This window comes from Apium graveolens, chromosome 9 (genome assembly GCF_009905375.1).
Source record: "Apium graveolens cultivar Ventura chromosome 9, ASM990537v1, whole genome shotgun sequence".
Lineage (NCBI taxonomy): Eukaryota > Viridiplantae > Streptophyta > Magnoliopsida > Apiales > Apiaceae > Apium > Apium graveolens.
Window position 1 is genome coordinate 196,442,687 of NC_133655.1, and position 17,732 is coordinate 196,460,418.

The window sequence follows — 17,732 nt, forward strand, 5'->3', positions numbered from 1 at the left end:
TCCCAGAAAATTAGGGAAAAATCCAGAAATTAAGGATAAATCCCAGAAAATTAGGGAAAAATCCATAAATTAAGTATAAATCCCAGAAAATTAGGGAAAAATCCAGAAATTAAGGATAAATCCCAGAAAATTAGGGAAAAATCCAGAAATTAAGGATAAATCCCAGAAAATCAGGGAAAAACTCAGAAATTAAGGGAAAAATCCAGAAAATTAAGGAAAAATTCCTGGAAATTAAGATAATTCCTGAATTAAAGGAAAAGTCGTTGTAAATGTGTAGGTCGCTCCACACTTTACGCAAAAACGAAACCCTGTAAGGGAATGAATAGGCTTAACTTCTGCGAAACTTAATCAATGTTTCCCAAAAGTTGGGGGGCAAATGATAGGGATAAATAAATCCTGATTGTATAATTAAATATTGCAAGGTGTAGGGCTGCTAGGCCCAATAGGAAGATGTATGACATGCAGACCAAGAAGGTCAACACATTGATCAGGCCTGATGGACCAGATCAGGCCTGATGGAACAAAGAAGGCCCAAAAGCCCTGATTATTAATTAATTTCATAATGAATTAATAAGGGAAAATCAGCTATTGAGAAGAGTCCCGATAAGGATATAAATCCTTACAGATTAGCCTCAAGGGGACCTAAAAGGATAAGGAATCAGTTTCCTACTATCTAGGACTCCAAAGTCCATTCTAATTATGAGACTTGCCCACCAAGTCTCCAATACCAAGTCCAATTCAAGGACTCCCAACATCTATATAAGGGGCCTCACCCCACAAATCAGAACTACGGTTTTTGGCTTGATTCTCTAATTCACAGAGATACGTAGGCATCTCGTAAAGGCAGAATTAAGCTACGAAACACGAGAGCAGCTATTAAAGGCCTTGATCTCTCGAATCTTAGTAATAAATACAGAAAATAATAACCTTAGTTTTTTATCCATAACACCAGGAAAGTTTTCAAACCCTACCTTTTAAGAAATGTTGTGTTGTGAATATTTCATAAAACTGTGATATATGCATGGGATTGCTTTAAATTGTTTTACGAAGTTTGAGACGTATTACATTACTCAATTGTTGATAATTTCTAGTATTTGTTCATACCGAGTTCGAAATGTTATATTTAGACCGAGAGTCGGTCGGTGTAAGCTTATAAAAACCCGGAGGTATCCCGGAGGAGTTTATAATTGAGAACGTAACGCTAGCGAGTAGCATGGCATGTATATATTTTAGACCGAGGATCGGTCAGTAAAGATTGATGAAAACCCGGAAGTATTCTGGAGGTGCTTATTTAAGAATATTAACGCTATAATAGAGTGTGATGTATAAGTTATAAGACCGAGAGTCGGTCAGTTTTTTTTATAAAATATAAACCCGGAAATCATCCCGATGATATTATAGGATGATTATAAATACATAATAGTACGTTTTAAAGGGACTCAACGTCCACTTGCGAAACATTAAAATACCTCGAACTTTTATTAAATCGATTTCCAAAAACCGTATTCCCTCAACTATACTTTATCATTCGGACAAGAATTAATTATCTACTAATCATTTATTATAGGAGAAGTATTCTCCAACGCTTATTTATTCAAACCTGATTAATCATTAAAGATTATTAATTTCATAGACATAAACTGGTTGAGGAATATTATTTTAAATATTCTCTTACAAGAGTAAACTTATTCGAGGTTAATTATTTATCGATTCTCATTTAATTATTTATTATTTATTAAAGGGTTTATTTTTGATTTAAAAATCATAGATCGTGATTTAAAATATACTTCCTGATTTCGGAATATCATTCGAATAATTTCATATCGTCGGAGAATATTATCCCGACTTATTTAATATTTTGAATATAGTTTCAAAGAGAAACTTTTCCCCTTTATTTAATTATCTATTGACAACGGTCAACTCACATCCATAGTACTTCCTCCGAAAACTTTTGGAAATATATATATATATATATATATATATATTTATACAATAAAGCTATGCCTATTAACAAGCAAAACGCTTGGAAGAACTTCGATGTGGTTCGAGTTCTCGAGATATGATAGGATTTCCTAATGGACAAGGGAGGGGTAGGATCCAAGTACTTCGTGTATTGGATAAACTACTGGTACCTTAGGAGACGGTACAATATGTACGTATGGACCTGCGAAGTGTGTGTATACCCGAAATGAGGACACATAGCCCGTATGCGGCAAGGGTGATAACCAAGATGTGAAGGTGTCGTCCCTCTACTAGTAGAAAAGGTTACTATTATCGTATTACGACTGATCATCGTATGTGGTGGCTCCAGTGAATGTCCTATTCTTCCAATTGGAATTGTGATGCAATACCGTAACCCAAGCCTAGGTGCTGGGTTTACCATTAAGGTATTCGCAGGATAATACGATCCACTAAAGGATTGTTTTCATAAGAAGGTGTTTATCACCAAGGAAAACTATTTTTGAATAAAACATAATTATCATATATGATATTTTATGTGAGTTTATCATACAGTCATTTTCATACTGTACATTATTAGGCTGGGCATTATAGCTCACTCTTGCTTTCTTTTAAATGACACAACACAACAGATAACCAGTATGCCGGTGTGGGACTTAGTCGCTTGCAGTCATGGGGAGGATCCCTGACAGCTTTGTCTCAGGTGTGCTAGAGTATCAGATAGATATAAGATATCAGTCGTAATTATTGTAATTTCATGTAGAGGTTATAAATAATTATTTGAGATCTTGTAAAGTATATTTGAGTGTAATAAAAGAAGATTACATTTTGTACATCATTTTTAAGACTATAGCTTGTGTGTCTGAGTATGAGATTGGGGTCTGTTGGATTGTTGAATCAATACCAGGTTACACATGAGTGAAGGATGGCGTGATGACCCAGATTCCTGACCCCGGATTTGGGGGCGTTATAAGGATGTAGACAATTATCAGGATATGTCTGATCATCAGGATAACAAAATAAATCAGTATCTACTGATTTATACAGTTCCAGTATTTGAGGAGATGTTTATTTGTCGGTTCCTGATTTATAGGAACGTAGCTCTTAATTGAGATATTTATAAAAACAAGATAAATATCTTTTTAACATATCTTGTAATTTATAGAGTAAATGTGTAGTATATAAACACAGAATATGTTATCATTTTGATTAACTTTTACTCGAGAAATATTGTAACCTAGCATCTCTAAAGAACATCAAATTTTTTTGAGAAAGTTTTGTAACAGTTTGTATCAAATTTAATAAATTGTTATTGATCTTACATCCTGATTTTAATTTAGTGGTATAACTGTATCCAACGCCCTTTAAACAATTATATCTTTACTGGGTAACATGACATTTTCACTAAACCTTTAGATGAAGAAACATTCACGGGTTAGTAACTAAGTTTGGAATGTTAAATTCTTAATCTTAAGGCAAGAACTCATCCAACATGTTACAACAGATTAGTTCTTAATAAGTCAAAATTAATTTGATCTAATTAAGAATTAATTGAAATATTAAATTATAAATATTTCAGGATTCTCTTTATATTTATTTTTCAATTTTTTTTAGGAAAAGTATGTAGAGAATTGGGTTCTCGATAAGTCTAAAATGACTTCTTAATAAGTCTCAGATGATTTTTGATAAGTCTAAGATGACTTCTCGATAAGCCTATTGAGTTCTCGATATGTTAAATCTAGATCTCTACATGTACTTCGTAAGAAAGAGTTCTCGATATAACATATCCTGACTTATCGATATCTCAAAATAGAATAATTTATTTTAATAAATTATTTCATGAACATACTTTTGATATAAAAATATTTATGATTTTCTATTGTATTTTTTCAATAAAAAACGTAAATAACCGTATCTAGTGGAAAACTGGTTATTTGTACAACATATCGATATGTCACTATCTAGTTCTAGATAAGAGTTTACAAAATGACATCTCGATAAGAGTTCTCTACAAGCTCCATGTGACTTCTCAATATATTTTTTTATTGTTTTTAATTCCCTTGTCATGAAGTAACATCTCTATAATATAAATATCCAGACATATCTACATAACCCCTATTTACTCTTTCGAGATATCAACTGATCTACTTCCAACAATTTTTCCCTATTTTACATCTCTACAAGCTTTCTTCTTCTCAAAGATTTATACACTCACATTTCTCAAGCTTACAAATGACATCCAACACCGCAAGAGCAGTAATCTCCAAGAACGGAACTAACTTTTGGATTTTTTTGACCCAACACAGGCACCTGATAACTTCAAGTGTTTTGTGAAGTTTGTGTCTAAATCTAATTTTTTACGAGCTTTTACTACCAATCCAACTCTATATTTTGATGTGTTGAAAGAATTCTGGAATAGTGTTGTTCTACATACCAACATAGATGAGAATCAAGATGTGTCAATGGTAGTATCTTACAGAATCAAGAATTTGAATGAGGATTTCAATGCTAAGGACATGAATGATGCTTTAGGAATTTCCACATAAAACATGGATGCTCCTCATACCTCTCAGGAAATTTCATATTTTATGGACTTCATCAACTATGGAAATAAAGTTGATCTTGCAAGGCTGAACAAGAAGTACCTCAAGAGAGAATGGTCTTTTGTATTTGATATTATCATAAGGGCTTTCACATGCAGGAAGACTGGTTTTGACAGCATCTCAAATGTGGTTCAAAAACTAATCTTCTCAATGGCTTATGACAGGCATCATGATGTTGGAAGCCTCATTCTGGGAGAGCTAAGCACTAAGCTAACAATTCCTTTAGAAAGTAGAGGTAAGGAAATCTTTTTCCCTAGATTCATAACATCTTCCTTTCATAAGGTGCAGGACATTCACCTTATTGAAGGTATTGATGCAAGTCTAAAAAGCACTCCTTAGTGAGTGTCAGGAGTGTCCAAATTTATATTTGAACAACTGAACATGAAAAATCAGGTAGAGATAAGCCTTAATATCACTAACTTAATGTTGGAGAAATTTAGGGCTTATCCTTACCCAATGCCTAACATAAGAATTACTACTTCTACTAGTACAACTATGGCTCCTAGTACTGTAGGAGTATAAACACATGCACACTTACATGAGCCTACCAAAGCTGAAACCATTTATATATATTAATTATTTTAATTCAAATTTATCATTTTCATTAAACTAATGATAAAAATCCTTTCATTTAATTTTAAATTAAAAAACTATTTTAATATTTAAAATTTTAAATAGATCATTTATTTGTTATGATTTTACTTCCTCATAAAAAAATATAAATTATTTTTATTCAAATCAATTAGTTTAAAGAAAAGAATTAATTTTTGTTTATCCAAATCAAATATTTATAAAAAAAATATTATTTTTGGTTTAAATTTTAATTTTCTTTTATTTTTAGTCTATAACAACACATTATATCATGTTAGCTCTATTTAACAACTCATTGGCCTATGGCAACACAGTCCTATAACTTTCGTAACCCGCATAATGTAGGTGTTGTGATAGGGTGAAAATTTCACATCTATAGTAACATAATCTAAGGTAACACCCCTACTCAAATGTTCAGTTCAGCCATCTATGGCGTATTGTTCCTTTCTCACTCTTTTTCTACTTTTCTACTTTGGCTCTTTTTTTTTCTTCATTCATAGACTCAGCTATCACAGCAGGCTTTTCGGTTTATGTGGTTGCAGGCATCTAAGACAGTTTGTAAGTTACCATTTTTGTTCCTCAATTACGGGTTCCAGTTAATTCGGATGATCTTCAGAAGATCCTTAGAAGTGTAGTTCTTAAAGAATTTGATAAAATATGTTTTTTATGGAATCAAATTATTTTAGTGGCAGAACACACTTGTAAGAAATTTTATCTACAGGTGAAAATTAGTGTCTTTTATGGTCATCGGACTAAACGAGAAAAAATGAAATCATTTAACTCTTTAATGAGATTTATAAGTTCATGTAGGTGGATATGCAATTTCCGAATTATAGCCTGCCCTAAATGAGTAATTGTCTCCTCTTGTAGGTGTCAATAAGAAAATTTTAACTTGCATAAGTCCCAATTATGTACACACATACGGTGCAAGGAATGAAACTTATAACATGGTTATATAACTTTTGTAATTAACAGAAAAATGTGGCATCAAAAAACTGGTGGAATTCAAGTGGAAAACTTTATCAGATGGACGACAAATAATGTTTCAATTAATCGCTTCGAATTTGATATCCAATCATGTGATAGGTATTTCTGTTGTGTGTTAATTTGATGAATATATTTAATGATTAGAAAGTTTGTGCTCAAAGCTGGTGGTTTAGGTTCTCTCTGTGATTCATATAAGCCACATTGATATTGACTGAGGCTAATGCAATGATAATTTTCAAGGATCAGAGTACTAGTAGCAACATGACTATTTCACCGGGTATGTTATTTCTATTTCTTGGTTAAATATCAACACTAAAGGAAATTGGATATAGCCTCACTACTAGAGTTCCAGTCTCACTGGTAATTATGTGTACTACCAGAGAGTATGAGAAATGTTGTTGAATTATTGTTGCAAGGTACTTGGAATTATCAATTCGAGATGTTTTTGTTAGATTTAATTAATGATATCAGTAGTTAACTGTCAGAGTTTGTCACAGAAGATATCATAGTTTATTATATCAGTATTTGACAGAGGATGACATTATCATAGTTTGTCATCAGAGTTTACATCAGTACTGTTAGAAGCTGTATCTCGAGAAGTAATTGATTCTACGACAACTACTATAATATGCAACAATTTATCGGTGAATGACTTTATTTAATTGTAATAATCAATAGTTGGATATGTATTAGGATTCCTTATTCAAGTATATCATATCAACTAAATTGGTTGGGTAATTGTGCAGTATATAAACACAGATTAGGTTAACACTAAAAGTGTCGATTATTGTTATATCATTTTGTGTAACCTAGCAGCTCTCAAGGATAATATGTTCATCCTTTGAGAGAATTTTGTAAATAACTTTTATTCATTAATATAAAGACTGTTCTTAATCTTTGAGTTTTAATTTTAAATTGATTGTTATATATTGCATTCAACCGCCTACAGTATCACTTAATGCCTAACAGTTGGTACCAGAGCCAGTTATTGATACAGAAACAGTTTCAAGATTCAAAAATCAAAAATAGATGACAGAGAAACTCAATCTCAACAACCACCACTAGCCACAAATTAGATCAACAACAACATGAGCAGATATGAAACCATCAGAGTTCCAATTATGAAAGTGAATGAATACCTTATCTGCAAAGTAAAGATGGATATGTTTTTGGAGGCTATAAATCATGAATATCTGAACAGGATTTATGATGGTCCATACAGGCCCATGATGAAGGAAGAAAGAAGATCGACATGGAAAAGAAAGACTATACACCTGAAGATCTAGCATCAATAATGAAAGATGCTAAATTTAGACATCCTCTTCATAGCATCCTGGATAGTGTTATGTCTAATAGCATTCTTTTCTTTGTCATTGACTGATTTCTTGTCACTTTCGGAAGCACCAACAGACTTTCTCTTGCTATAAAGAAGAAAAGAAATGATCATTAGAAGCTGAGTTAATTTTTATGTTAGAGATTCAAAAAGAAAGAGATGATGTTTTTTACGTTAAAGATAAATCGTTAGAAAATCATGCTTATCTTGAGAAGGGATTATTTAAAGAAAGGGAAATAATTGAATTTTGGAGTAATTCAGGAAAACCAACTCAAGGAATAATTTAAAGTGTCTATTGGGGGTCAAGATTAGGTTATGCAGATAGACCTAGTACTGAAGATATTAAAAAAAGTAAATTTGAGACCAGTCAATACTGATAAATAGTTAAAAAGAATAAGTCTAAGTTAACACCTGTTAAGTTTGACTTAAATATTGATGGACTCAAATCAGTAAACGAAAAGGGTTCAACATCAACATCTAAGCCAAATTTAAAATCTGAAATTTGTGAACAGGTTAAAGATAAGTCAGTAAATATTGGTTTAATGACTCAGAAGTAGCTTAAGCACAAGCTGAAAGAATTTAAAATATTGTTTGAGACCTTCAAGGTCCTTCAGCATCAGTTTGACTAACCTCCTTCATCACTACTCCTTTTATAGGTCTGCTACCAGGAATATCATCATAAGGTAAAATAGCATCAGTATCTGCTGATTTCAAAGATTTGAATTCTTCCTCCAAAAGACTAAGCTATTCCATATCAACTCCGGGATTTTCCCTTTCAAATATTCTTCTACTCACCTCAGAATCAAATACTTGAATCTTTGGATCCTTGTAGAATAGAGTTGTTTTCTTCCCTTTCACCTTTAGTGTTTGTAGATACTGACTTGCTTCAACACCAGCTTCTATCTCTAGAATTCCTTGGTCTTCATCGGCATTTGTGACTTTTAGAGTTTGTTGAGATTTTAGTCACAGTCATAGTCAGTTCCCTACTTTGCACAGTCTTTAAGATTTGCCTTCTAGATCTCCTCATTTCTCCACCTGGTCTAGATTGACTAGTGATTTTAGATGTACCACTAAAACCAATCAGTTATCCACATTGTTTCTTCAAGATCAACTCCCTCTTACTACCTCATCTACCATCACCACCAGGACCATCCTTGTCATCAGCATCTTTCAGTTGGAGTTGTTTGCATTTATATTTCAAAACTTTCTCCCCATTTTTGGCATCATCACCAAGTAGAAGAGAAATAATGAGCTCCAAAGATTGTAATACCTAATCCAATTTCCCATAAATCTTCTCCTGAGTAGCTTCCAACTTAACTTGGTTGGCTTTCAATTTGTCCTGTCTAACAATGATGGGTGCTAACTGCTTTTGGATCTCCTTGATTGTGATCATCTTGGTTTCAAGATAAGATTCCTTGAGTTTGTTGATTTGAGAATTGAAAGAGTCTTGTGAATTCTGTACTGACTTAATTAGCAAGCCTGAAGCTTTAAGATAATTCAAAATTTTAGGATTCTGAATGTTCTTCTCAATTGTCTCCGAATGTTCAACAGCGTAATTAACAGAGATTGGATAAAAAGCCTCCTTCCATTTAGAAATCCAAAGTTCATCAAAGAATTCATGTTTCCTTTTATCCATCGAGTCAGCTTGTCTCCTTCTCTTTTCATATTCAGGCATGTCTTCAGCAAAGAAAATTTCATCAAGATCCTCATCAGGATCTAATACTACATTTACATCTTCTCCATCATTAGACTCACTTGCATGCACAGATTCTTCATCAGCAACTGGCTCATCTACTAACTGAGCTACTTCATCTCCAGTATCAGTATTTAGCAAATCAACATGAATTGGAGCTGTGTGAAATCATCTACTTCAGAAACTGCCATGTCCTCAGCATTTAACTCTTAATCTTCAAGAATAGTAGCATATAAGGTGGAACTTCAGTATTTATCTCCAAGACCTCAGTACCTATTGAATGTTGTGGTGATTCTGCAATGATGGGTTCAGCTTGAATGGACTGTTATGTATCTACATCAACAGCATGAATAGGGAGAATAATAGATGGTGGAATGATAGATTGAGTGGACTATCATTCAGTAAGAACATGGATTGTTGCGGTAGATGACATAGATATGTGAATGGACTGCAGAAAAGTATCAATACTTAGACCTGCAGAGAGAATATCAACACCTAGTATATTAGAGTTTATCTGAGGGTCTACAGACTTTTGTTTAGCAGCTGTATCTTTAATACTCTGTGCACCTGCAAAATTTTCAACAAAACACTTAAATGTCTATATTCTTTTGAAGTAGTCTCACTACTTCTCACACAATTCATCTCATGACTTTTAATAATCAGAGTTTCCTCACAAGGATTAACTAAATCCTAACACTCATCTACCTCTCCTTTTTCCAGGTAAGGATCATCCCTATCTTTAATCCTATTTTTCTCTAAATATTTTCTCGCATTCTCATATGAAAGGCTCAGATAATTTTATCGTACATAAATAAGAGGTTGTTGAGAAGAGTTGTATGTGATTATAAGACTGGAGGTATTCCTTTATAAAGGTCTAATCACATTCATATCATCATGATTTGTACTAGAAGTAAATGTTGATAATGCATAATCAGTATTTAAATTAAAAACCGATAAAGATAAATTAATATTTATCCTTTATGCTTTTAAGGATCAGCTTCTATGTAGACATCCAAAGGTTGAACTGAGAGAAGTTCAGCTGATGTTGGTATTGGATGTACCCTTCCTTCAGGATCAACAACTAAGATAACTGGATCAGGAGTTAAGCCTTCACTACTACTTTGATGTAATGGTTCTTGTGGGGACGAAGATTCAGGAGTTGCTGGATGACTTTGATATTCAGGTTCTTGTGGGCTCCTCTCCTCAAATTCAGTTTCTACCTCCTGTACTGCTCCAAGTTGGAAACCAGCTCTATGCTTAGAAGTATGCCTCTGAATAGACTTGCAAACATTTCTTACTTTGGCAGCTTCAGCTATTATCTTAGAAGTTGCTTTATCATGCCATTCTTAAATGGACTTTTTAGCAAGAGGTTCCATTTCAGTAAAGTCTGTTGCAATACTTTGAAGTATAGGTTCTTGTATGACAGGATCAGTATTTGCAGTAGTTGTTGTATCCCTTTGAGATACAGGTTCTTGTGTGCTTAATCCAGGTAACAATCTTTGCTTCTATAACCTTATGACAAATTTCTCTACTTGCTCATGAGTGATCTCCCTCACTCTTTTCCTCTTTGCTGGAGAATCAGTAATTATCACAGGTGCATCAGTAATTATGCTAGTCCACTCATCAGTACCAACATTTGACTGATGATCAATATTTACACCCTGTGTCTCCTCATCAATTTATTTCTTAATTTGCATCAGATTTTGAGCAATGTAGGTTTTGACCAATTTCTTCTTCTTGATTCTTATTCTCGGGCTTTAATTAGTTTGAACAGCAGCACCGCCCTCATTAGTTGATAATAAAACTGGACTCTGAGTAGATACATGATTTAGCTTCTTGAACTTAAATGATAAGGTAACATTGTCCTCATCTTCTGATTCTGACTCAGCTAGTACAAGTTTTCTCTTAACAAATTCTTAAGGTTTAGAAGAATGAGAAGCTTGTATAGAACTATTCTCCCGTGCTACATCAGTATTTGCACCACTTGCTCTTTGACCAGAAGGCTTAGCAGATTGAACAATTATGTCATATGGGTTCTCCGTTGAAATAATAACCCTAGCAACCAACTCTGCTTGTTTGTTCCTTTTTACAACAGGACTCTTTTGGGAAGCACCTGAGGTGGATTTTTTATGTGGAAGTGTTTCGGTTGCAGTGTTGGGGTGAGATAAAGGTGGGTTACCAACTGTTATTTCCTGCATCTTAACACTTTGTTGGTTTTGTTGACCATAAGTCACAAGAAGCCTTGCAATTAGCAAGTCCTTGGAAATCACTGGCAACCTCAAAAGATCAAGAACAACTTTTTATGAATCTTTAGAAATAAGATTAGAGAAAGCTCTCTTGGTAAGCTTAAAAACTTACACAATTTGATTAGCAAGGATTGGGGTATTAGGGAAACAAACTTTGAAAATTAACTGAAAAAATCTAGCATAGTATAATATATTCCTATCAGCTTTTAATATATCCCCTATTCAGTATTAAGATGATGGTATGATGATTTTTGGTTAATTATTAGTAGTTTAGAGCGAAAACGAAACTCAAATCGTAAACGTAACATCGATAAAACGAACGAATCGTGACCTTAAGTTTTCTGCGAAGATACAGAAACTATAAACTGTATTTTGTTGAAAAATAATACTTGATAATGATAGATAATGTTGTAAGGATCGTTAAGGCACTTGAATCGCTTGATTTCGATTTACGGTTCAAAAGTTAAGTCCATTTTAGTGAAAACAATTTACGCGATAAAAACTGCTACGAATTATGAACTTTGGAAATAGAAATGATCAAATTAGAAGTATTCAAAAATCATGAAATTTTTACAGAGAGTAATAAATGGAGAGAAAAAACTTCCGTAAAAATTTAAAGGAAAAATATTGATATTTTGATTTTATAAAAATGTCGGAGCTGAGGTCGCGCGGAGTACGAATACCAAACACAACCCACTGTTAAAAACTGCTGCTTCGGGATTTTAACCCTCTTACAAGAATATCATTTTAAAATAATATGTTCTAAATTTTTTCTAGATCATGCACGTGAAAATGGTGCGTTGATTGAGTTAACGGTTTGAGAGAAATCAACGTTTGAGTGAAAGCGGTATGAATAGTAAAACTCTATAGTTTGACCGAAATTTTAAAATGCTTTTCTCCTATTTAAATTCATAATTTTAAAATATAACTTTTATGATAAATATTAAAAATACTCAAAAATATTCTTGAGGTGGTTTCTTATTAAAATATTAATTTTTCAATTTATTAAAAATGTTAGTGTGGAAGTCGCGTAATAGTAACATTCGGTAAAGTGAACTCCAGAAAACCACTTTGACCGTCCGTTTCGACCAAGGATTGATACGTATTTCGAGTCGGTAAAATATTTAAATTTATGAAGTATTGTACTTATTAGAATTATAAGTCCGTAATGAGATTAGTAGTATTGATTAAGGTTATGATATTTGTTGATTAGAAAATCCGGAACAAGAGAAAGTCGGAAAACATATCTTGGACTCCAAGTAAGTTTTTCAAACCCCACCTTTTAAAACTGTTGTGTTGTGTTTGTTTCAAATAAATGATATATACATGATGTTGTATTACAATATTTTACGAATTGTAATAGATAATATCATACGATATGTTAATGATTTTGGTATATGAATATTACTGAATTTCAATCGATAACGCTAGAGAGTAGCGTTGTATATATGAGGTGTTTATTTTAGACCAAGGATCAGTCATTATAATTTGATGAAAATTCGAAAATATTCTAGAGGTGTTTTATTTACGAATTTTAACGCTATGGTAGAGCGTGATGTATAAATTACAAGACCGAGAGTCGGTTAGCTTTTACAAACTAAAAACCTGGGAATCATCTCGGAGGTGTTTTGGACGATTAAAAGTCCGTAAGTATTTATTCCAAGGGACTCAATTTCCTCTTGCGAAGTATTAAATATAATGACTCGTATATTTCGTATTACTTTAAATATGTAATTATTGAATAATTAAATAAATAAAATATGTGTATAGGTTCTGTCAGCTGGATATTATTTTATTGTTAATCATGTGTGATCGTTGGTGTTCGAGTATCATTTGTGTAATTCATTGTGAAGCTGTGTTGTTTTGTTTTTATATTCAAAGGTGATTTCATTCACGATTTATTTTCATAAATACATGGATTATCTCTCAAATTATTTTATTGCTTCATAATTTTATTTACTATTTTTAGGAGTTTATAAAATTTAGAAATCAATATTTCATTAATTATTTACCTTTAAATGATTTTCTGACTGCATTAATTTGTAAAATCAATATTAAATTCAGAAATGTTTCAAAAATTACGAAACTCATATTTTGTTAAATTTGGAAAATTCCGAGAATTTTAAAATTATTTTGGAAGTTTTGGGATTAAATTTACTCGCACGTTGTTTCGTTCATCGTTAAATGCGGGTTTAAGTTGTATTTCAAAAACAGCTTAAAAATTATGAAAAATTATTTTTTTTATAATTTTGAGTTATTTTTGATATTTTAAAACTATTTTTGGTAATTTTCGGGTAAATTTTCAACCACAAATTATTCATTTTAATCGCAAAGTTCGGGATAAATCCGGGTCACGGGAAGTTCATACCAATCTCTTTTGATACGTGTCCACGTTTTATTACTCTGCAGACGCATGTGGAGCATTGACTGGGGAAAAAACAATAATAAAGAACAGATCTCTCCCCCCCTTTTCTCTTTCCACCGTCACGGTTCCCTACTTCTCTGATTTCTCTGTCGACATACATTTTCACAAATAAACTGCCCAGGGGGGTGCGGACACACCTGCGCGGCGTCTCTCTTTCCTCCTCTCTCTTATTCCTCTCTCTCTTTCTCCCTTTAATCTCCCGCTCTCTTCTTCTTTCCCGCTATTTCTTCCCCTTACTGTCGTCTGGGTTGGGTTTTTTTCCTGCTTGATGTTCGGGAACATACTTGTGTGTGTATATCAGTTACGCGTGTGTGTTGCTTTGCCTCATTGTTGTCCCTGTTATTTTTCCGGCCGCCGCCAAATTCTTTTTCCGGCGAGGTGGCCTGTGAATGTGTAACGGGTGTTACTTTTGTTGCCTTGGTTATTCGAAGTGTTTTCTGAAAAATCCGAATGAAATTTTGCTATGTTTACTCGAATTATTTTGGGAAAAATTGAATGAACTTTTATGATTATTCGGATTATTTGATTTTTGGGATATTAGTATTTCGTATCGGTGAAATTCGTAATGGACATCCGAATTAATCGGGTACCGCGAATATCGTCGCCGTCAGCGATGAACAATAGTGAGCTTACGGTGAACTGTGATGACGCGATTCTGAGTCCTAAATAATAAAAATATAAAATAATAATAATAATAATAATAATAATAATAATAATAATAATTAATTAGTTTGAATCGGTAGATGGGATTTGTGAAGTGGATTGTTGTTGTTGTTGTGAATTTGGTTTAAGACGTCGACTTATGTTTCGACGGGTAGGCCGATAAATAGAGGAGACGCTTCCCGATTTTTCGGAAAATTAAATTCTAAAATTCGGGAGCGTATCTTGTAATTGTCGGGAATACCGATGAAACATGTTTACTTGTATAATCATAATGAGTATTTTACGAAACCTAATTGCGGATCGTGGTTAAACATTTTGCAAAATAGTTGACAACCCTATTTTGACGAAGCGACGAGTATAAGTACTTTCCGAAAAGATTATCGAGAATGTGTGAATCCTAACTGTTATGTGTATTATAATAGTATATATAATTACGAGTCGAGATGTATTATCGTTCTGGTAGAATTGATAGCGAGGATATGTCAAGCATAGCTGGTCGTCTAACTTAGGGTAATTTGACTCTTGTAGGATTTAGTTGGGGAATTGATAGCAAGGGCCCGTAACGGCCAGGAAGATAGCGTAAGAGGCGAAGTGGTTGCACACCCTATTTTAACCAATTAGTCCAGCGTGACAGGGACCTAGCTAGTCTCTAAACAAGTTTCATGGGATGGAAGATGGAGTCATCCTAAGGAGATAGCCTGATCAGCTGTCTCACTAGGGATCATCCAATATATTCATATCTGAGCGAGATTTTTGTAGTTCCCGTAGCGGAACAAATGATTTCACGGGATAAATGGTTTATGGTTCCTGTAATGGAACAGAAAATTTGGAAAGGAAAATAGCATGCTAAAATTGGACTCTGGTATTTATACACAGCACACAACTGATGATATGTTTTTTTATAGAGCATGCTAGTTGTTGATATCCAATTTATACCCGTTTTACTTGTTTTCCATAAACGAGTTATGATTTATGTTCCTATAATTGTTTATCATAAACTGTTTTTGATTATTATTCATGAAAGAGATGTGTCCTAAGTCCAATCATGTATGAGGATTTAGGAATAACTTTTATGTAATCTATTTTGATTTCATTGATATTAATAAAAGACTTGTTTTGTTTTTATTGCGGACTTTATCTATTTTAAGTGTTTAAATAAGATATACCACAATTTAGAGTAAAGCTTTTTATGGATTGTGATGAGATCATAATAATGAGACCTAAAAGATGATAACTCTAAACTTAAATAGTTCCTGGTCGTAGGATTACTAACTGGTACTTAATAATCCGCAAAGATCGGTACAAACTATGCTTGCTTCATTATGAAGGTTGTCTGTTCTCAAAGATATTTGTGTGGTGACACTATAGCTAGTATGTAGGTGCTTATTATAGAATAAGTTCACTAAACATGACTCACAGAGCTGAACAACTAATGGAGTTCACTCACGTGTCAGCAGTTGTTCACATAGTGATAGTTGTACAAGTATCCTTAGACTTGAGGTCATCATAGTCATCTTGTGTACAGTGAACTATGCTTTGGTTTAGTTCTTAGTCTCCAGGGACAATTATAAGGGTTCTACTGGGTATAGGAATTTGTACACGAAGATAGTGTATGATCAATAAAGGATCTAACACTTCCAGTGAAGGAAGAGAATGTTCAATGCTGATCCACTTATGCTAGTTCAGGAATCTCTGGTCAGAGTGAATGAAATTAGAAAGGAGTTTCTAATTTACATTAATTAGAACTAAGCATAATGAATGGGAAAACATATGATTAAATAAGATAGGCTTGACACAAGTTCCATGCCTTGTATTTAATCGTGACATTGCAGGGTAGAAGGAATTGATTGTATGGTAACCATTCACTGAATGGGTTCTTAGTATTCAAAGCAGTGAATTCGTATTATCCGGATAGTCGCGATATGCTGAGAAGTATCCCTCACGATGTAGAATAAATATGATTAATTAATCATAAATTAATCATATTTAATGAATTAGAGAATTTATATAAATAATGATAAAATAGTTTTTTTATTTTTTTTTATTTCTACTACCGGCTTAATATTGAACCTACAGGGTCACACCATAAAAGAGAATGATTTAATGGTGGAGGAATTAATTAATAATGGCTGATAATTATTTATTTATGTAATAAATAATTAATTGGCAAATTTAATAATTGATTAAATGAGATTTAATTGATTATAAATTAATTAGGAAAAAGTTCTTAATATTATTAATTAAGAATTTAATTTTTGGAAATTAAATCAAGTGAGAGAATTATTTCTAAAGTGTTTAGAAAAAGGATTAATAATTAAAAGGTGTTTTAATTATTAGTTAATTGGTTAATAAGAATAAAGGGTTAATAATAATAATATTTTATGGGAAAATTTTCAGCTGAAAATTTTGCCTATAAATATATTATTATAAACCCTTATTTTGCCTTAACCCTAAAAAGTTAAGCAAACCCTAATTCTCCCACCTCTTCCTCCTCCATTACATTGATCTCTTGGTGGATACCGGTGGAGTGCTTCACACTTGAGGATCAGCTGCTAAGGATCTCCGCTCTTCGATCTTGGATCGCTTTTAAAGGTTAGAAATCGATCCCATATGATATAATCACGATTTGTATGCCTTTATTTGGATTTTATATCAAGAAAATTATTTTATCATGCTTCCGTGATGTATAAAATCCTACAATTCATATAGCGGTACTGCTGAGCAATTGATTACTCACCCTTGCAAAATGTTTTGTATATGTATTGCAGATGCCTAGGAGATTTTTCCATTGTAGTCAGGGAAAAGCTCCAGTTCCTTCCGTGTCTGGCTCCTCTGAGGTAGTTGTGTCATACCAAAGATGGTCTGTTGAGTTGCTATGATAAGATAGTATTATCAGGAATGTACGTGATAAGTTGGTTTATAATAGTTATAACCTAAGTCATACTTTAACCTGTAAAAGGTCTTGGTACAGGGGTCATGTTTATGTTATAACATTGAAGTGGATTATATTATGACTGTTATTGTTGTGGTTGATGATGCCAACTCCTGACCCCGGGGTTGAGGCCGTCACAGTTGGTATCAGAGCTACATGTTTGAGTCCTTGATTTAGCTTAGGAGTAGAGTCAAAAAAGTGCAGGAAAGTTTATATATAGATGTGAGTCGGTAACTCAATCAGAGGAGCAAGTCTATGAGTTCAGTCAAGGGTTTTGGAAGCGTAACTCTAACGTCTATT